Source organism: Amblyraja radiata, chromosome 30 (genome assembly GCF_010909765.2).
Source record: "Amblyraja radiata isolate CabotCenter1 chromosome 30, sAmbRad1.1.pri, whole genome shotgun sequence".
NCBI classification, from domain to species: domain Eukaryota; kingdom Metazoa; phylum Chordata; class Chondrichthyes; order Rajiformes; family Rajidae; genus Amblyraja; species Amblyraja radiata.
Window position 1 is genome coordinate 3,093,800 of NC_045985.1, and position 22,461 is coordinate 3,116,260.

At 47.4% G+C, this 22,461-nt stretch overlaps 1 long non-coding RNA gene across 1 annotated transcript; it reads right to left on the reverse strand.

The window, feature by feature from the left end:
• Positions 1-2,424: 2,424 nt before the first annotated feature.
• Positions 2,425-7,358, reverse strand: LOC116989828. The gene is made up of 3 exons (XR_004416332.1): positions 7,318-7,358; positions 7,102-7,220; positions 2,425-2,583 (listed from the first exon to the last, which is right to left on the reverse strand). It is a non-coding gene; the product is annotated as an uncharacterized LOC116989828 (long non-coding RNA).
• Between the last annotated feature and the right edge of the window lie 15,103 nt (positions 7,359-22,461).

Genomic DNA, 22,461 nt, shown 5'->3' on the forward strand with positions numbered 1-22,461 from the left:
ACGGGAATCGAGGACCAGAAGACATAGGTTCAAGGTGAAGGGGAAACGATTCAATAGGAATCTGAGGGATTTACAGGAGGCGCTGTCTCATAAAGGCAGTCGGCGTCATCAGAGACCCACACCACCCTGGCCACGCTCTCATCTTGCTGCTAACATCGGGAAGAAGGTACAGGAGTATGAAAACTGCATCGACCATACATCCATCAGGCTATGAAACTCTCCAAAATCCAAACTATACAAACTTGCGAGAATTATGTTTTGACTTTGCACAACCATTTTCTATTTCCCCGAGATGTGATCAATTTTCGGATCTGATATGAACCTAATGCCAAACAAAGCAGCGGGCACAGATCAGTTGGTTTCTAAAGATGCTCGCATCGAGAATAGCTCCCATACTCACAGATTTATTCCAGTCCTCAATAGATTGTGGGTCACTACCACAACAGTGGAAGGAAGCAAACATCTGTGCAATATTTAAGGGCAATAAGGCTGCGCCTGCGAAATACAGACTAGTTTCACTGACCAGTGTTACATGTAAGATCTTGGAACACATCATACACTCTCACATCATGGACCATTTAAAAAAGAATGGGATACTGGTGGACTCACAAGATGGCTTCAGAGCAAAACGTTCAACGCAAACACAACTTATTGTCACTATTGATGACATGACAAGAGCATTAGATAAGGGGAAAACTATACATTTGGCAATCCTGGACTTTGCGAAAGCGTTCGATAAAGCGGGAGAGGGAGCGGCCGAGGGTACCCGGTGCGGTGTCACCCCGCTCCCGGACCCCACACCGGCTGCAACCCTGGGCGGGAAGACACCGCGCCGGGTACCCTCGGCCTCTCCCTCCCGACCGCTCGTCTCGAGGGACACTCGTCCCCCCACCCCCTCCCCAAGGGACAAGATTCGGCAATCATGAGGGTCCGATACTCGACGTCGCTGGACTTTGGGACCCGGGGGAGCCCGGAGCTCAGGACCCGCCGCCCGCGGCTGCTGCTGAACCCGCGGGAAGGGAGATTGTTTCAATCTTTATATTTTCACAAAAGTAATTTCTGTTCCGTTGCCGGACGCGGTTAACGCGTTTAAATGAACGGATCAACAGACAGACAGACAGCTCTGATTTCAGTTGCTGTTTATTTCACTCTTCCCACATTTACATTCCCCCTGGTTTTATTTCCGCGCTCACTGGGGTTTGTTTCACGACGCGGAATTTGGGGATTAAATGGGAGCCGTTCGTTCAGCGCCGACCTGTTGCCCACCGGGTTTCTGCCCCACAGCCCCTGAGCCCCGCTCCTGACGCCGGTCCCGTGACCCGACCCTTTTACACACCCGGAGCGGAACCGGAGCAGATTCTCAGCCACTGGTTTTCATCCCAAGCCTCGAAGAAAGGATAAAGTTTCTCCGTGAATTTATTCCCAGTGAAGGTGTGGAGATGGGACTTGGTTTCCGCGTCGTAAAATGAAACTGTCCCGGACTCGTAACTGAGATAAACTCCCACCCTCCCGGGGATGGGACGGGCGGGGAGAGGGGATGGAGGGGAGGTGAATGCATCAAACTGGTCACCCAGCCGCCTGATGCTCCAGACTCCAGTCTCCGGGGTCAGTGGGACCACTCTCTTCCTCTCCACAGACTCTGCGGCGACTCCCAGATTCCAGCCCCGACTCCCTGCCACCTCCACCTCCCAGTAATAATAATAATATACTAAACTTTATTACGGACTCGAGGTCCAGACAAGGGGCAAAATTACATTAAAAATGCATTGCATATTAAAACATATCATAAAGTACATATAAAATCTTAGTCTATCACTTATAAAAGCATCATAAATTATATTTAAAAAAAACACAATACACGAGTTAAAAATCCAGATTAAAAGAATGTTCAATGTCCTACAACGAGACAACGATACCAGTGTCTCCACAGTTTGGATTCTTAGCGTGTAGTGTTAAACCTTATGTTTGACAAGGCCACAATAATCACATTTTTAGAGTCATTTATCATGCAAATGAATTTATACATGTGATTCCTTAGGACAGCTTCTAAAATACTGACTCCTGCAACTACAAACATATTACTGGCACTACACCATCTAGGTTTCCTTAGCAGTGTTCTCATGGCATCATTATATGCCACCTTTAGTCTCTGCAAACTTGTTTTTCCATAGTTCGACCACAGGTGTGCAGTGTAGAGTGGTGTGCAGTATGCTCTAAATAGCGACAACTTCACCACATCTGTACACGCACCAAATTTACGCAAGAGAATATTCGCCTGTACATACAGTATGCGTCGTTGCCTATAAATATCCTCATCATCTGTCATTTTTTCTGTAATAATATGCCCTAGATATTTTACCTTATTACAGACACTAAGATTATTGTCAGAGAATTAAAAATCAGGAGATTTTAGACATTTGTCTCCCGAAGTGAATCCTTCCGATCCCAACACACACCCCCAGTTTGTAAACCTCTTCCCGGTGTCAGGGAGCCTCCTCAGGGTCACGGTCCATCTCACCCTCTTCCGACCCTCAGACACCTCGAGCCACGCATGCGCTGTTTCCACATCCAGGGTGACGGAGACTGGGGGGAGGAACAGAGAATCAGAGATTCCCCGGGGGTCGGGGGGAGACTCGGGCACAGGCGGGCGGACAACTGAAACCTTGCCCAGGGTTTCACCCACAACAACATCGGATGGACAACAGACGTCACACTCCCGGTATTTTTATCCAGGGATGAAGAGGGGGTTCGTGAGGCGGGGAGGGTGGACGGGGAGAACGAGTGACAATAGACAATAGGTGCTGGAGTAGGCCATTCGGCCCTTCGAGCCAGCACCGCCATTTAATGTGGCCATGGCTGATCATCCCCAATCAGTACCCCGTTCCTGCCTGCTCCCCATATCCCCTGACTCTGCTATTTTTAAGAGCCCTATCTAGCTCTCTCTTGAAAGCATACAGAGAACCTGCCTCCACCGCCCTCGTGAGAAGAAGTGTTTCCTCATCTCCGTTCTAAATAGCTTAACCCTTATTCTTAAACTGGCCCATGGTTCTGGCTCCCCCAACATCGGGAACATGTTTCCTGCCTCTAGTGTGTCCAAACTTTAATAATCTTATATGTTTCAATAACACCCTTCATCCTTCTAAACTCCAGAGTGTACAAGCCCAGCCACTCCATTCTCTCAGCATATGACAGTCCCACCATCCCGGGAATTAACCTGGTGAACCTACGCTGCACTCCCTCAATAGCAAGAATGTCCTTCCTGAAATTAGGGGACCAAAACTGCACACAATACTCCAAGTTCAGTCTCACTAGGGCCCTATATAACTGCAGAAGGACCTCTTTGCTCCTATACTCAACTCCTCGTGTTATAAAGGCCAACATGCCATTCGCTTTCTTCACTGCCTGCTGTACCTGCATGCTTACTTTCATTGGCTGATGAACAATGACCCCCAATGGTAATTTGAGGTTGTTAAAAAGGAGGTAGAGGTGTGGGGTGGAGTAGCCATGATCATAGTGAATGGGGGGAGACATGAGGGGCCAGACGGTCTGCCCTTGTTACTTTGAGTGGAGGATGAGAGAGAGGGAGGGGAGGCTTGGGCCATGGCAGGAAGCAGAGGTTGAATGATCGGGTGTAGGACAGAATGTGTATTGTATTGTATTGTATTGTATTGTATTCAAATTTATTGTCATTGTCTCAGTTAGAGACAACGAAATGAATTTCCCTTACAGGCAGTATCATAAAAATAAAAATAAAAAATAATAATAAATAATAAAACATATTAAAAATAAAATAGAATTTAAAAAAAAGCACAAACACTGAAAGTCCACGACACAACATAACACAGTGGCACCAAGGTGAGGAAGGCACCATAGTCCAGCCAGCCTCCCCTCCGTTCTTCCCAGATGTTCACTCGTGGTCGAGGTCTTCCTAGCACCTGCAGTCGCCGCCCCGGGTGGCCCGATGTTCAGGCCCTCACGCCGGGCTGGTGGAACGCCGGCGCCGAACCCCGACGGTGAACATCCTCCTCCTCAGCGGCCCGGACCTCCTGATCAGCCGCCTCCCGCAGCTCCCGAGTCCGCAGCTCCCGTGTCCGCAGCTCCCGAGTCCGCAGCTCCCGAGCCGGGCGGAGTCGCAGGACCCCGCGCTGTCCATCAGCGCCGCCCGCGTTGGGAGCTCCGCAAACCGCAGCTCCAGGATGTTGGTGCCGCAGGTCCAGCACTCCGGGCTCCAGACGGCGATCCCCGGTAAGGCATCGCCAGCCCCGCGATGTATCAGCGCTGTCCCGCCGCTGCTGGAGCTCTGGTCGATCCCGGCAGGAAAGGCCGCGCCAATCCAGTAGGTAGGCCGCTGGGGGGGGGGGGGGGGGGGGGGGGGGGGGGCGAGGACGCGACTCGAATAATAGTCGCGTCTTCACCAGGAAGCGGCTGAAGGACGGTATCCCCCGCACCGTGCCTTCTTCCCCCACATCAAAACACAAAAACCCCACAAAAAAACACACTTTTACATAACTAAATAAACAAAAAAACAAAAAGATACCGGGCTGTACGGGGAGGCTGCTGGCACCAGCGCCACCGGAAGTACAACAATGTGTGGGGACTTGTGGATGTAGGGTCGCTGAAAGAGAGGAGATTCACGGGTGGATTGCATGGGTGTGCACAACTAAGAACACACTGATCTCATTGTGAACCAATATATGAACTTCACTGAGGGACTTGATAATGTTTCACATGTAAGGCTGGTCCAGAAAGTGAAGGCAGGTGGGATCGAAGGCGAGCTGGTGAAATGGATCCACAATTGGCTTGGTGGTTGGAGGTAGAAGGTAGCGGTAGAAGGATGATTTTTCTGCTTGGAGGTCTGTGACTGGTGGAATGCAGCAGAGATCAGTGCTGCAACCTATGTTGTTTATGTTATATGTTCATGGCTTGGATGTGAATGCAGGAGGTGTGATTACTAAGTCTGTGGAGGACGCAGAAATTGTGGATAGCAGGGAAGGTTATCAAAGTCTGCAGCAGGATATCGCGTAGATTATCAAAATCGTATTCGCGTTCAGAGATATCAGATCAAGAGAGTGCAGGTTTATCATGAGAGCAGGGAATTTTAAAGTGGATCTGAGTTGTAAGTTTTCTTTACACTGAGAGTGGGTGATATCTGGAACATGCAACAGAGGAGGTGGTGGAGTGAGATACAATCACTATATTAGAGGCACTTAAATACATGAGGTGTAGAAGGATACCGATGTAATGTGGGCAAATCGATTAGTATAGATGGGAAAAGGTGGCCATGGACACGATGGGCTGAAGTGCCAGATACCGTAATGTACAACCATGGCTCTCGGCTCCAAGAGCACTGAATGACTGAGTCTCCACAGCCACCGGTCCAGGGAATTCCAAAGGTTCCCCGGTCTGTGTGCAGTAATGTCTCCTTATCTCTGTCCTACATGGTGCAGCCCACATTCTGAGAGGGTGCCTGTTCTCAAGACCCCTCAGACAGGGGAAACATCCTCCCTGCATCCAGCCCACTGAGCCCTGCAAGAACTTGTGTTTCACTGAGATCTCCTCCAATACACACAAACTCTCGAGTACACAGGCCTAGTCTACTCACTCTCACCCCGCACAGCAAACTCATTGTCCCAAGAACAAGTATTGTTAATCTTTGCTGCATTTCCTCTGTGTCAAGTCTGTCAATTTATCGGTACACAGGAGCATAGGAACACAAGAAAGGAGCAGGATTAGGATCCGCTCCTCAGGCTTGCCCCTCCATTCTATGTGATCATGGCTGATCTAAGCTGGCACCAATTCCTCTTTTGTGTGAGTTTCCCATAATCTTAATTTTTCCATCCATCAAATATGTATTTTTAGCCAAGTTGCAGATATCCAATAACTCAGCTTTTCACCACAATCTTGGGCACAACATCCCAGATATTCACTGCCCTCTGAGAGATGCAACTTCTACACACCGCATGAGAGGCCGCTCTGGAAGGTTGGATCTCATTGAATCCGGGGTGAACTAGCCGATGGAATACAACATTTACCTGAAGGTCACTGACAGAGGATGTTGGTAGAGGGTTGTTTTTCAGACTGGAGACAGAGACCACTGTTGTTCCTTATTTATATACACGATTGGGTGTGTATGTAGGTTGCACGGTTAGTCAGTTTGCAGATGGAACTAAAATTGGTGACATTGTGGAGAGTGAAGAAAGTTATCTGAGAGTAAATGGGATCCCTGTGAACTGGGCCAATGGGCTCAGGAACAGCAGGTGGGATTTATTCATGTGAAGGTGAGGTGATGCACTTTGCTGAGACAAACCAGGGCAGGACACACACAGTAAACGGGGAACTTTATAGAACTGAGAGATCTCGGGCTGCAGGTACATAGTGTCATGGAAGATGCAACAGTGACAGGCAGGGTGGTGAAGAATGTGTTTGTCACTCATGCTTTATAGGTCAGGATATTAAATACAGCGTTTGACACAATGAGGTTGTTTGTATATTGGAGAGGGTGGTAAAGGATTTAAAATAATTTCATCAGGTCTGTAGGGCTGGGTTATAAGGAGACTTGGGCAGGCAGGGACATTTGTCTTTGGAGCCCATCAGAATGCTTTTATAGGCCTTGTATGAGATCTATATAAGGTGCACAGATAAGGTGAATAGCCACAGTATTTTACACAAGGTAGGAGAGTCTAAACTCAGAGTGCATCAGTGTAAGGTGAGAGTGGAAACAGTAAAAAGGAGCAGTTTTTTCAGTCAATGCGTAGTGTATGTATGGAACGAACTGACAGAGGAAGTGGACAAGGCAGCGACAATGACGACATTTTACAGACAGTTGGGTAGAGACATGAATAAGAAAGATGGAAGAATATGAGTCAGACTCAGGCAAGTGGGTCTAGCTTGGTTGGCCAACTTGGTTGGCAGGGTCATGTTGAGTCAAAGGGCCTGTTTCTGTGCAACATCACACTCTGTCTGTGATGCTTTTCTGCAGCTGTGTTTGGTGGAAGATCAAATCTTCAATTTCCCTTCAGTCCAAAATATCATTAATGTTTGCATCTACGCATAAATTAAAGATGTCAGAAACAAGAACAATGGAAAAGGTATAAGCTTTACCTTGCTTGATGGCATCAGGTGTTTCTGCCAATACCGTGTTGTACAAAAAAGGATTTTCAAATTTTTCAATCAGCAAGTTATCATCTACCACCGACACTGGTTTGGCTTCATCACGAACCCTGCAAATATTTAACAGCTGGTTATAAACTGAACATTAGAAATATATTGGGCTGTTCAACAAAAACTTACAATGTTTCAATCAAGAGTATGTCCTACCTTTGCTTGCGACCAGCTTCCTCCTGAAAGAAATAAAACACAAATCTCAATTGACTGAGATGGACCGTCCTCATCCCGACAGCGGGAATGTCACCAAATTCCTACAATCCTCTGATAATTCCCATTTCCGAACTCTTATCACCACTGTCATGCAGCCAGAAAGCGGATATTGCCACAGAGATGTAGAACGATGGGGGAAAGCACATGGAATGTTCATGAGAATGACGCCATAACTCAGAGGATGGAACTCAATGCAAAGATAGACACAAAAGCTGGAGTAACTCAGCGGGACAGGCAGCATCTCTTGAGAGAAGGAAGGGGTGACGTTTTGGGTCAAGACCCTTCTTCAGACTTCGGATCTCGACCCGAAATGTCACCCATTCTTTGTCTCCAGAGATGCTGCCTGTCCCGCTGAGTTACTCCAGCTTTTTGTGTCTATCTTTGGTTTAAACCAGCATCTGCAGTTCCTGCTTACACAGAATTCCATGCAAAGACTGGGTAGGTCGTGGGATTTAATCTGGAGAACATGTCAGGAATTATGAGATAGGATTCAAGATTATCAGTGGATTTAAATGGGTGGGGGTGAAATAATATCTCTACTTGTGGGGAGACCAAAAATCAAAGCTGAAATATAGCATGTTATTCAACAAATACCGAAAGGAATGCAGTCATGAGAACATGGACCTCACTTGCATTGGAGGGACTGAAGCCAACAGCAGAGATAAATGTAAGTGCAGGCGGGAAAAACAAATTAGGGCTCCTGGAATTTGGGGTATTGTTACCGGGTGTGTAGGGAGGGATGATGAGTGGAGCAGAAAACATGACTAGGTAGGATGGGCCGAATGGCCTGTCTATGATGTAGAATGTGATGTCATTCTATGGTGAAACAAGGTGGACAAAACAAACAGAGCAAATTCCCCCAAGGTGACCACCCACTGCTGATGGGAACCGGATATAGATGATCAATCTGATGTGTGTGTGCGCCATGTTCTAGATTTCAATGTTAATCCCCACAATGTGGTCATGGCTGATCTTGCCCAGGACTGAACTCCTCCTCTTTGCCCCATGGCCTTCGATTGGAATATGTGGTAATAGAAGTATGGTCTGAGAGGAGGAAAATAGTGGTAATAAATTACTATAATCCATGTAAGCGATTAGAGGTCAATAAGTTACAGGAAGTAGAAGGCCAGAGCAAATCTAATGTTATTTGGTGTGGGGACTTTAACGCACATAATACATTATGGTGCAGTGGAAAGTCAGATAATAATGGACAGGTAATTGAGGAATTATTAAATGATGGTAATCTAGTGTGTCTAAATGATGGAAAGAAGACCAGGGTAGATTTTAGGACAGGGAAGGAGTCTGTGTTGGACCTTCCACTTGTTTCTAATAGGATTGCTGCTAAATGTGACTGGGAAGTTTATGAAAAGGGTACCATAGGAAGTGATCATCATCCTGTGCTATGCAAAATAAATGTTACTTTAATTATGAGTAAAGAAAACAGAAGTGGACGATGGGTTTTTGGAAAGGCTAATTGGGAGAAATTTAAGGAGGAAAGTGATAAATATGTAAAACCGATACAAGAAGAGACAGATATAGAAAACTTTGAGAATAAATTGTCAGAAGGTATCAAAAGAGCAGCATTAGTTTTCATACCTAAAAGTAAAGGAAGATCAAAAAGGAAAGCTGTGCCGTGGTGGGACAATAAGTGTAAAGAGGTGGTGGTGAATAGAAACAGAGCATTCAGATTATTAAAAAGAACTCATAACTACCAACACATGATTAATTGCAAACAGGCTCAGGCAATTGTAAGGAGGACTATAAGACAAACAAAAAGAGCATATTGAAGGAAGTATTGTGATTCAATTGGAAGCACAACACAGGTAGGGGAGATATGGGGGATGATTAAAAAAATGGAAGGTGATAAAAGGGAGTGGAGTTATCCTATCTTAACAAATGGAGATCAAACTGTAGTCTCAAATAAAGACAAAGCAGAACTAATGGTTAACACTTTTGGTAGGGTTCACAGCTCCCGCAACTTGTCAGATGAAGGAAGAAGTGGTAGGGAAAGAACAAGAGAGGAAAATGTTGAGGCCTTACAAAGGAAAGGTATCACAGAGGACAAGTACAATATTCCATTTAATTTGGGGGAGCTAAAGAGAGCTCTGGCCAAGTGTAAGAACTCAGCCCCAGGGAAGGATGATATTTGTTACATAATGATAAAGCATCTAAGTGAGGAGGGACTCCCAAAGATACTTGCACTATATAACAAGGTGTGGGAAGAAGGGCGAATACCGGAGAGGTGGAAGGAAGCAATCATTGTGCCTATTAGGAAACCAGGGAAAGATGCAAGTAATCCAGTAAATTATAGACCTATAGCTTTAACAGCACACATGTGTAAACTGATGGAAAGAATGGTAAATGAAAGATTAATGCGTCTAATGGAAAAAAATGGTATAGTTGCTAATTATCAGAGTGGCTTTAGAAAAGGGAGAGGTACTAATGATCCAGTTCTGTGCTTGGAAGATGATATAAGGAAAGCACAAGTTAAAAAAGAATCTGTAGTTACCGTTTTTTTGATGTAGAGAAGGCTTACGATATGTTGTGGAGAGAAGGTCTTCTAATAAAGCTGCATTTAATGGGAGTAGGAGGAAATATTTTTAACTGGATAATGGATTTTCTCAACAGTAGAAGTACCCAAGTTAAAATAGGGTCAGACATCTCTAGTAAATGTGTAGACGAGAATGGAACTCCCCAGGGAAGTGCGATAAGCCCGATCCTATTCTCAATCATGATTAATTATATATTTGCAAACATTCAACCAGAGATGGAGCGATCGCTCTTTGCAGATGATGGCAGCCTATGGAGAAGGGGGAGGAATATAGATTTTATCGTGGAAAAAGTACAGCAAGGGATAGCCCAGGTGGAAGAGTGGGGAGGGCAATGGGGTTTTAAATTCTCTATAGAGAAGACAAAGACAATGGTTTCACAAGGAAAAAAAAAATTAAAGAGGATGTCCAGTTAAAACTATACGGCAACAATTTGGAAAGAGTAAAAGATTTCCGTTTCCTGGGGGTTCATTTTGACTCCAGATTAACATGGAGGGTCCACATTACAAAAATAATTGAAAAATGCAAAAAAGCCATCAATGTAATGAGATGCTTGGCAGGTTTAGAGTGGGGAGCAGATATATTATCTTTTAAACGTATTTATGTATCACTGATCAGATCCAGACTAGAGTATGGCAGTATAGCTTATGGGTCAGCATCTAAGTCAGTGTTGTCCGAGTTGGACAAAGTCCAAGCGGAAGCTCTAAGAGTCTGTAGAGGAGGTGTGCGGACGTCACCTGTATGTGCACTACAGGTGGAAACTGGGGAGATGCCGTTGAGACTGCGCCGCAGACAACTAATGGCTAATTACTGGCTAAGCCTTAAGGGCCATGGAGAGAACCACCCAACAAAACAGGTAGTACAGGAGTGCTGGGAGAGAGGGGTGGCTCAGTCTGGAAGCTTCGGCTGGGTTGGAGGAGTTGTGGCAAGAGACATGGGGGTAGAGGACAAAGAGTTCTGCCCTGCAGTATTGTGGCCATCTGTGCCAATATGGTTACTGAACATCCCAAAAGTTGATCTGGAGATATGGGAGGCAAAAAGGAGGAACAAAAATTCAGACCTAAAGACAGAATATCATAACCATATAGATAATAGATTCAATTCAATTCAACTTTAATGTCATTGCACAAATACTGAGTATCGGTACAACGAAATGCAGTTTTGCGTCAGTCCGTAGTAGTGCAATATAGAAATTTAAAAAAAAAGAGGATACAGAACAATAAAAAATGCAGAATAATTAAACAATGGGGACGGAGGGACCGGGGAAATCTATCGGCGGGACTCCGAGTTCAGCAATGCGACGGTATGATTGTAGAAGCTGTTCCTCATCCTACTGGTACGAGACCTGAGGCTCCTGTACCGCCTCCCTGATGGGAGGAGGGCAAACAGTCCATGGTTGGGGTGGGAGGGGTCTTTAATGATCTTCCCAGCTCGTTTCAGACACCGTTTTCGGTGGAGGGCATCCATGGCAGGGAGCGGGGCACCGATGATGTGCTGCGCGGTTTTCACCACCCGTTTAAGTGCCTTCCTGTCTGCAACAGTGCAGCTGCTGTACCATACCGTGAAGCAGGCGGTCAGGATGCTCTCGATGGTACACCTGTAGAAATTGGTCAGAATCTGGGGGGACAGGTGGGCTTTCTTGAGCCTCCTCAGGAAGTAAAGGCGCTGCTGTGCCTTTTTGATCAGCTTGGAGGTGTTGAGGGACCAGGACAAATCCTCCGAGATGTGTACCCCGAGGAATTTGTAGCTGGAGACGCGCTCCACCTCAGTCCCGTTTATGTGGATGGGGGTATGTCTGCCCCCTCTGACCTTCCTGAAGTCGACAATAAGTTCCTTCGTCTTCTTGGAGTTGAGGACGAGGTTATTATTGGCACACCAGGTTGTCAGGTGCTGGACCTCCTCTCGGTAAGCTGACTCATCGTTGTCACTGATCAGTCCTACCACCGTGGTGTCGTCAGCAAAGTTAATGATGGCGTTGGATCCGTACTTAGGGATGCAGTCGTGGGTGAAGAGGGAGTAGAGGAGAGGGCTGAGCACACAGCCCTGTGGCACGTGTTATAGTGGTGGAGTTGAGGTTGTTGACCCTAACAGACTGTGGTCTGTTGGTGAGGAAATCCAGTGTCCAGTTGCAGAGGGAGGTGGAGATGCCAAGCCCGCTGAGTTTGGTGATCAAGCTGGCGGGGATGACAGTGTTGAAAGCGGAGCTGAAATCAATGAACAGCAACCTGATGTAGGAGTTGTTGTTGTCCAGGTGGGTCAGGGCAGAGTGTAGGGCCGCCGATATGGCGTCCTCTGTAGACCTGTTGGCCCGGTAGGCAAACTGATGGGGGTCCAGTGTGGGGGGGAGGCTGGCTTTGAGGTGAGCCAAGATCAGCCGCTCAAAGCACTTAGCAATGACAGGGGTGAGTGCCACTGGGCGGAAATCGTTGAGGCTCCCTGTGGCTGACTGTTTGGGCACTGGCACGATGGTTGATGTCTTGAGGCAAGTGGGGACAACACCCTGGGCCAGTGAGTGATTGAAAATGTCGGTAAAGACTTGGGATAGTTGTCCAGCACATGCCCTAAGCACCCGGCCAGGGATGCCATCGGGGCCGGCAGCTTTGCGCTCATTCACCTTGCTCAGTGCATCTTGTACAGCAGAGGTGGAGAGACTGAGGGGTTGTTCATTTGGGGGTGGAGCAACTTTGATGGCTGGGGTTTTGTTATCTCGGTCAAAGCGAGCATAGAAATGGTTTAGCTCGTCAGGAAGGGTGGCGTTGTCTGGGGGAGGGGTGTTAACTTTCTGGTAATCGGCAAGGGATTTGATTCCTTGCCACATGCGCCTGGGGTCAGAGTTGTTTTGGAAGTGCTCCTCAATCCGCCGTTTGTGATTGAGTTTGGCATTCCTAATTCCCATTTTCAGATTGGCCCTGGATGAGCTGTATCCCTCAGCGTCGCCAGATCTGAAAGCGGCATCGCGAGCCTTCAGTAGGAGTCTGACCTCCCTGCTCATCCACGGCTTCTGGTTAGGGAAGGTCTTTATTTCTTTGTGGGTAGTGACATTATCGGTGCAGAATTTTATATAGTCCATAACTGTTGAGGTGTATGAGTTGATGTCCACTTGTGAATTGAAGGTGGACTGGGTAGCAAACAGACTCCAGTCTGTCTGCTGAAACTGCTGCTGTAAAACAGAGACAGCCCCCTCAGGCCAGACCTTCACTGTCCTCGTGGTAGGTTTCACACGTCTGATCAGAGGTGTGTATTTGGGGAGCAGGAACAGAGAGAGGTGGTCAGACTGACCAAGGTGGGGGAGGGGGAGGGCTTTGTAGGCTTCAGTAATATTAGTGTAAACTAAGATACAGGGAACACCTCTTAATTTTCACAGATGGATCAAAGGACCCAGTAGCAGAAACAACAGGGGCGGCTGTGGTAGTCCAGGGGATGAATGTTGAGCTTTACAAAAGAACAAATAACTATTTGACAGTATATACAGAGGAACTGTACGCTATTTTGATGGCAGTTCGGTGGATGGAACAGGTGCAACCATGTAAAGTATTAATATGTAGCGACTCATTATCTGCGATCCAGAGTATTGGGTCTGGTGCATCCCATAGGCGGCCTGACTTAGTTTATGAAATCCTGCTACTATTAAGCCAAGTGACAAGGAGGGGCAGTGACGTGACTTTGTTGTGGGTCCCAGCACACATTGGTGTTCTAGGGAATGAAAAGGTGGATAAATTAGCAAAGGAGGCTGTAAAAAAAAGAAACATAGAGGTAAACTTACAACTATCCAAATCTGAAGGAAAACACATTGTGTGGAAGAAAATAAATCAGGAATGGCAACAATACTGGGAACAGGAGACAAAGGGGAGACACCTCTATTCGCTACAAAACAGAGTGGGCATTACAGCAAGAAGAGGGGGGAGCAGGAGGGAACAGGTAGTATTAACAAGATTGAGGATAGGACACACTCACCTGAACAGCACATTATAAATGTTGGGAAAACACCCTACTGGGCTGTGTGAGGAATGCCATCAACCAGAAACAGTTCAGCATGCTCTAGTTACATGTAGGAGATATGAGACAGAAAGAGGATTTATGATCATTGAAATTAGGAAAATTGGATTGACAGAAATATCAGTAAAGAACATTCTAGAGTATGGAGGGAAAGGAAAAGGAATAAAGTTGTTGTTTGATTTCTTGAGGGCCTCTGGCCTTATAAAAAGGATCTAATATAAAGACATGAGTACTGTGGAATGAAGCCACAAGGCGGCAGCAATGCAACATTGCGGATGCCGGCTGCCGTAAACTCCAAAGAAGAAGAAGTAGAGGTAGAAGAAGCATCTCCTGCCCCTTAATGTGCACCAACTCCAGGCTGTGGGACAAAGAGGGAGGTGTCGGACTGAGTGAACAACAGCGGTTAGAAACAGTGAACAACAGATGGAGGCGGAGAGGGGGGTGGAGAGGTGAGGAGAGAGGAGAGGAGAGTGGAGAGGGGAGTGGAGAGGAGAGGGGGGTGGAGAGGAGAGGGTGAGGAGAAGAGAGGGGGGTGGAGAGGAGAGCGGGGGAGGAGAAGAGAGGGGGGTGGAGAGGAGAGGGTAGGGTGAGGAGAGTGGAGAGGGGAGGGTGAGGAGAGGGGGGTGGAGAGGAGAGGGGATGGCGAGGAGAGGGGGAGGAGAGTGGGAGTGTGAGGAGGGGGGGAGGAAGAGGGGGGGGACCAAAGGAAGTATCGAGGGAGGACGGAGGGGAAGGGGGGTCGCGGGAGGAGGGGAGGTTGAGGGGGGGGGGGACGGGTGGTTGTGGTCGGGAGGGATGGGTGACTCGGGGGCCGGGGGGAGGAGTAGTTGAGACAGGGACTATCACAACATCTAGAGGAGGAGCTATCTTGGTTCCAGGTGGCCCAGCCGCTGAGTGGACTCTTCCGACGCGGGGGCAACAGCACCCGGTGAGAACGGCCAGGAACATCGGGCCTCTGTAGAGGCAACTGCGGTGGCCTCAATAGGCCTGACTTTGGGTGAACTTGGGGATGGGGACTGGACTTTGTGCCTTCCCCCACAGTGGTGTCCATTGTGAGGGGATGATTTTCTGTCTCTATGTAATCCTGTTAGTCTGTGTCCAAGATGGCTGTCGGAAGGGAGAGTGGACGCTGGCGCGCTTTAGCTGCCGCTGTTCTCTCTTCACATTGTGTTTTTGATTTTTTTGTTTTTGGACTGAATTCTGTTTTTAGTTTGTGTCTCTGTCATGTCTTTATTATTTATTTTACTCTGATTATATGTTTGTATTCCTGTTAATCTATGTAAGGTGTCCTTGAGATGTCTGAAAGGCGCCGCGATGGCGCTCCAGCGCTGTGCCGCCACCGAAGCCGAGGTGCTGGGCGGTCCCCGCCAGGAAACGGCGCTCCACGCCCGCTGGTAGGCCACGAGGACGGGTCGACGGGGCAGCCCGGAGAAAAAGCTGCCTCACCGACCAGGTAGGGACCTAGAAGTAAAGTTGCCCGGTCACCAACCCCCCCCAACTACGTGGGACTGGAGGGGGAGACCCCTTCCACCCCTGCAATGGACTGTTCCAGCTGCTACGGTCCGGCAAACGCCTCCGTTGCCATGCGGTGAGAACGGAGAGGTTGAGAAGGAGTTTCTTCCCAGAGGCCATTCGGACTGTAAACTCCTATCTCACTCACTATCTAACTTTACTGAACGTTTTTCCTTCCAATATTTAATATGTAAAAGAATATGTGTGTGTTTATGATTGTGTTTATAGTTTGTTTGGTAGTTTGTTTGTTTGTCTTTTTGCACCAAGTCCGCGAGCATTTGCCACTTTCATTTCACTGCGCATCTCGTATGTGTATGTGAGGAATAAACTTGACTTGACTTGGAGGGTTGGGTGGGTAACACCCCAGGGTGGAGTGAGTAGCGGGTACGGACTGGGGGTTGGAGGGGGTGGGGACTAGTGGGGACTGGGGTTCAGGGCGTGGGACTGAGGGGTGGTGGGGTCCGCGGTGAATGGTGGGGGGTCGGGATGGGGGTGGGGTGTGGGGAGGGTGGGTGGACATGGGGGGAGTGGGGTGAGGTGGTCGGGGCGGTAGGAGGGGCGGTAGGAGGGGCGTCAGCGGCCGGGAGGGGAAACAAGGAGGATAGACATTTGTAACACGTGCAGGTTGTAACTCGGGCGGTTCCTGCCAAAGCAGCGCCTTTACTTCCTGAGGAGGCTCAAGAAAGCTCACCTGTCCCCCCAGATCCTGACCAACTTTTACCGCTGTACCATCGAAAGCATCCTGACCACCTGCTTCACGGTATGGTACAGCAGCTGCACCGTAGCGGACAGGAAGGCACTACAACGGGTGGTGAAAACCGCTCAGTACATCATCGGTGCCCCGCTCCCTGCCATAGATGCCCTCCACCGAAAACGGTGTCTGAGACGGGCCGGGAAGATCATCAAAGACCCCTCCCACCCCAACCATGGACTGTTTGCCCTCCTCCCATCAGGGAGGCGGTACAGGAGCCTCAGGTCTCGTACTAGTAGGATGAGGAACAGCTTCTACAACAACACTATCACATTGCTGAACTCGGAGTCCCGCCGATAGATTTCTCCAGTCTCTCCGTCCACATTGTTTGCTTATTCTGTATTTTTATTTCTATATTGCACTATTACTACGGACTGACGCTAAACTGCATTTCGTTGTACCCATACTTGTATCTGTGCAATGACATTAAAGTTTAATTGAATTGAATTGAAAAAGATTAGAGAGCAGATTATAGAGCTTTGTTCAGCTCTTTCATCTTTGGTTCCTGCAACACAAGGTGACGGTGGAACAGAAGCTCCACCCTCGGTCCCGCCCCCCCGCCTCTGACCGACACCTCCGTCATCCAATCACCGCGCTGAAGCATCATGTCCCGCCCCCACTGCCTGCTGACCGACGTCTCTCTTGTCCAATCGCCGCCTGTCCATTATCAGCCCCGCCCCCTCTGCAATATAAATAACCAATTTTGAAAAGGCACAGAAAGAGGGAAGCGTGGATTGGAAAGGTCTCCCCTTTAACATTGCCGTGTGGGCACAGCCTCTTTGCCCTCAGTGCCCCCTCCACCCTTGCACAGTCCGATCCCAATCAAAGGGCTTTGAATCCAAAACATTAAAAACGAAAATTAACAGAATTATAATTTATTAACATATTAATGGAGTCAAGGAAAGAGCGTTCACGTCGCGGCCCTGTTTTCACCAATCTTTCCATCACCACGCACAAGAAGTGCAAGACAGACACCATTGTATGCAGATGCCGAGAAGTGTGTTCGGCTCTGGCTGAACAACTTCTAATCTTGTGTGTGGACTCGATAAGAAAAAGAACATATTAATCATTAACAAAAAAATAACAGAATTATGAATCATGAATCTGACACTCATTGGCACTTTTATTGTCACAGTTGTGAAATGCTACACATTGAAATTATATTTTTGATTACAAACAGTCCAGCAGAGTATTACCGTACCCCAGGTCAGCAAGTGTACATAAACAGTCTACTGATCCTGTAAACAAGAGGGGCCATTGTACAAAATCCACACTCTAGTCATAGAGTGATAGATACAGTGTGGAAACAGGCCCTTCGGCCCAACTTGCCCACACCGGCCAACATGTCCCAGCTACACTAGTCCCACCTGCCTGCATTTGGTCCATATCCCTCTAAACTTGTCCTATCCACGTACCTGTCCAACAGTTTCCTAAACGTTGCAATAGTATCGACCTCATCTACCTCCTCTGGCAACTCGTTCCATACACCCACCACCCTTTGCATGAAGACGTTACCTGCTCCGATTCCTATTAAATCTTTCCACCCTCACCTTAAACATATTAGACCATAGACAATGGGTGCAGGAGGAGGCCATTCGGCCCTTACAGCCAGCACCGCCATTCACTGTGATCATCCACAATCAGTACCCCGTTCCAACCTTCACCCCATATCCCCTGACTCCACTATTTTTAAGAGCTCTATTTAGCTATCTCCTGAAAGTATCCAGAGAACCGGCCTCCACCGCCCTCTGAGGCAGAAAATTCCACAGATTCACAACTCTCTGTGAGAAAAAGTGTTTCCTCATCTTAGTTCCAAAGGGCCGACCCCTTATTCTTAAACAGTGACCCCTGGTTCTGGACTCCCCCAACATCGGGAACATGATTCCTGCCTCTAGCGTGTCCAAGCCCTTAATAATCTTTTATGTTTCAATAAGATCCCCTCTCATCCATCTTGAATCTTCTCCTTCTCCGCCTGTGTGTGAATCACCCGTCTCACACACTGGCGGACAGCCAACCAAAACCAACCAAGTAGCTGGCCAGGCTCGTTCCACCTTGTGTTGCAAAGAAGGAGTCACCATGTGTTGCAGGAACCGCTCATGTTCACATCTGCGTCTACTTGTGTCACAAACCAAAGGATCTTTGTCACAAACTGCCACAGCAGTTGCCCCGTCACTGCAGGTGAGTTGTCCACTTTCCCTCCGTGTGGGATGGAACTGTAGGTGTGGGTTCACACCGCATATACACACAAAATGCCGCAGTAACTCGGCGGGACAGGCAGCATCTCTGGAGAGAAGGAGAAAAATCTGAAGAAGGGTCTCGACTAGGAACGTCACCCAATCCTTCTCTCCAGAGATGCTGCCTGTCCTGCTGAGTTACTCCAGCATTTTGTGTCTATCTTCCCTGTTTTCTGTCCCCCCGGCCCCTAACGCCCCTCCTGCCGCCCCGACCACCTCACCCCACCCCACCCCTCAACTCTTCCCACCCCTCCCCATCATCCACCCCTCCCCCCTCATCAACCCCTCCGTCCCATAACCCCTCCACCCCTCATCCAACCTTCCCCATCAATCGCTCCCCCCCTCATCCACCCCTCCCCCGCTCAACCACGCCCCCTCCCCTCAACTCCCCCCTCATCCACGGCCCCTCCCCTCAACTCCCCCTCATCCACCCATTCCTCCCCTCATCCACCCCTCTCCCCCTCCTCCCCTCAACTCCCCCCTTATCCACCCCTACCCCACCTCAACCACCACCTCCCCCTCTGAAACACCGCTTCCCCCCTCAGCGACCTCTCCACTTTGTATCTCTTGATTACTTTCATCCTGAATCATGAGGCACTTTGTCAACTTTTAAACAGTGACCGGAAGGCTTTTACAGACCATGTGCTTCTCTGGGTGAAAACGTTTTTCCTCATCACAATCCTAAACAGCCGACCCCTTTATTCTTTTCTTTCAAAATCATTTTATTCATTTTTTTCCAAAAGCAAAAATAAAACAAACAATTATCAGGATTACATTGATAACAGGTATAACTTAAATATGAGTCCAGTGTCATAATACATATTGAATATAGACTTTCCGGTCAATATAAGTTAAATCTTTAAAAGAAAACCTATATGTAGAAAAAAAAAACAAAAGGTAAAAAGGAAAAAAAGAGAAAAAAGGAAGAAACAAAACCCCCTAAACTAGAAAACAAAGCAACAATCTGAGCTGAGAATGTCAACAATTGAAGTCCCTGTTTGTCGCCTAGTCCGTTCCACCATATAGAGGTAAAATAATTATTATAACGGTTGGAGAGGGGACAGTTTATATAGTATGAAAATGTTGAATAAAGCTTCCCCAAGCCCTATCAATTTTAACCAAGGGTTCAACAATGTCACTCCTGATATTTTCAAAATTTAAACATGATATCGTTCAGAGTACCAATGGAGTGTGTTCGGAGGGTTAGAGTCTTTCCATTTAAATAAAATATATCTTCTGGCAATTAATGCGGTATAAGCAATCAGCCGATGGGCGGAGCGGGACAAATGAGTAGAATCTAACATTGGAAGCCCAAAAATTGCAGTAATAGGATGAGCTTGTAAATCTATACATAAAACTACAGACATTGTATCAAAAATGTATTTCCAATATTTGTCCAAAAGTGGGCAGGACCAAAACATATGAGTCAGTGAGGCCACTTCAGAGTTATATCTGTCACAGGTAGGATTTATATCACCATAAACACGAGCTAACTTATCTTATGACATATGAGCTCTGTGAACCACCTTGAATTGTATCAGAGCATGTCTTGCACACATTGAGGAAGTATTAACTAATTGAAGAATCCTCTCCCATTTTCCTATAGGTAGAGAAATTTGGAGTCCTCATTCCCAGTCATTCTTAATTTTATCAAATATATCTATTTGTAATTTCAAAATCAACTCATAAATAGTCGTTATTAATCCTTTCTGATAAGGGTTCAAATGTAAATTTTTTTCCAAGATTTTGGTTTGATGTGGTAGCGGAAAAAAGGGTAGAGTAGCCTTCAAAAAATGTCTATATCTAATAAGTAAATATCTAAAAAAGTGTGAATTAATAATAATAATTAATAATAATAATAATAACTTTATTTATAAAGCACTTTAAACAACTACAGTTGCCACAAAGTGCTGTACATGAGAACTCATGAACAAAAAGCTATTACAAACAATTAAAAACCATTAAAAACCGTAAAACGAAGGACTATAAAAAACACACTAAAAATTAAAAGACATTAAAAGCACTAAAAACAGGAGCAATGCCTCAGCCAGTGTCGAAAGCCAAAGAATAAAAATGTGTTTTTAGGGAGGATTTGAAGATGGTCAGTGAGGGGGCCTGTCTGATGTGCAGCGGCAAGGTGTTCCAGAGTGCCGGAGCAGCAACAGAAAAGGCTCTATCCCCTCTGAGCTTCCGCTTAATAATAATAATAATAAATTTTATTTAATGGGCGCCTTTCAGACATCTCAAGGACACCTTACATAGGTTAATAGAAATAAAAACATATAATCAGAATAAAATAAGTAATAAAGACATCACAGAGACACAAATTAAAAACAGAATTCATTCCAAAAACAGAAAATCAAAAACACAGTGTGAAGAGGGAGCAGCGGCAACCAAATCGTGCCAGCGTCCACTCTCTCTTCACGGCAGCCATCTTGGACACAGACTTACAGGATTACATTAGACAAAAAAATCATCCCCCCACAATGGATAGCACTGTGGAGGAAGGCACAATGTCCAGTCCCCATCCCCAGTTCACCCCAAAGTCAGGCCTATTGAGGCCACCGCAATTGCCTCTACGGAGGCCCGATGTTCCTGGCCGTTCTCACCGGGTGGTCTTGCCCCGGCGTCGGGAGAGTCCTCACGGCGGCTGGGCCACCTGGAACGGCCGCTTCCTGGTTGGAGCCCGCGGCTGCCGGAGCCGACAAGGCCGCGCCGGTTTGGAGCTCCTAGGCTCCCGATGTTAAAGCCGGCGCCGCCTCTCCGCTCCGCAGACCCGCAGCCCAGAGATGTTGCTCTCGGCGGTCCAGCTCACCAGAGCTCCAGCGCGTCGCTCCAGCGCGGCGACCCAGGCAAGGCATCGCCCGCTCCGCGATAGCGCTCCAACACTATGCCGCCACCGAGGCCAAGCTGCTGGGCGGTGCCCGCCAGGAAACGGCGCTCCAAGCCCGCTGGTAGGCCACGAGGACGGGTCAGCGGGCAGCCCGGAGAAAAAGCTGCCACACCGACCAGGTAGGGACCTAGAAATAAAGTTGAGACCTACCCCCCACATTAAAAAGTCCATATCCCCTACAAACGAAAAACAGGACTCACTAAAAACTATAAAAAAAAAGAATTAAAACGGACGGCTGCTGGCTAGCAGCCGTTCACCAAGATGGCTCCTCCTCCTCGATGCTTAGACCTTGGTACCTCAAGGAGCAGCTGATCAGCTGACCTGAGGCACCGGGCAGGAGCATATAGGTGGAGCAGCTCAGAGAGGTAAGGCGGGGCGAGCCCATTCAGCGATTTAAAAACAAATAAAATAATTTTGAAATGAACTCGAAAGTGCACTGGGAGCCAGTGTAGGGAGGCCAAAATTGGCGTAATGTGCTCCCTCTTTCGAGTTCCAGTCAAAAGGCGAGCAGCAGCATTTTGAACAAGCTGGAGACGAGCCAATGAAGCTCGTGCGACTCCAGAGTAGAGTGCGTTACAGTAATCCAGCCTAGATGTAATAAAGGCATGGATTACTGTTTCAAAACGCTCCCGCTCGAGAATGGGCTTCACCTTTGCCAGCTTCCTTAGGTGAAAGAAGCTGGACTTAACCACCGCGCCTATTTGTTTATCTAGTTTAAAATCACCGTCCATCCTAAAACCCAGGTTCAAGACGGTTGGCTTTACAGACAATGCCAGTGGACCCAAGTCAAAAAAGGGAGGTTCACGGCAGCCACTGGGGCCAAACAAAATCACCTCTGTCTTCTCTTCATTAAGTCCCAGAAAGTTTAAGGCCATCCAGGACTTAATGTCCTCAAGACAAGACAGAAGCGATTTTAGAGAATAGTCGTCTTTAATATAATTAGTTAAATTATATTCATTGGAGAGTTGTTACATTGAGCGTGTATTAACTAATTGAAGAATCCTCTCCCCATTTTTGGAGTCTTTCCCCTCAGATTTCTATTCAATCTAGAAATTAAGCAACGACCTGAGCTGAGAATGTCAACAGTGTTACTTCGGGGTCACGTGAGCGACGACGTGACGAAGGGCCGTCCGTCTGCGCGCGCGTCAT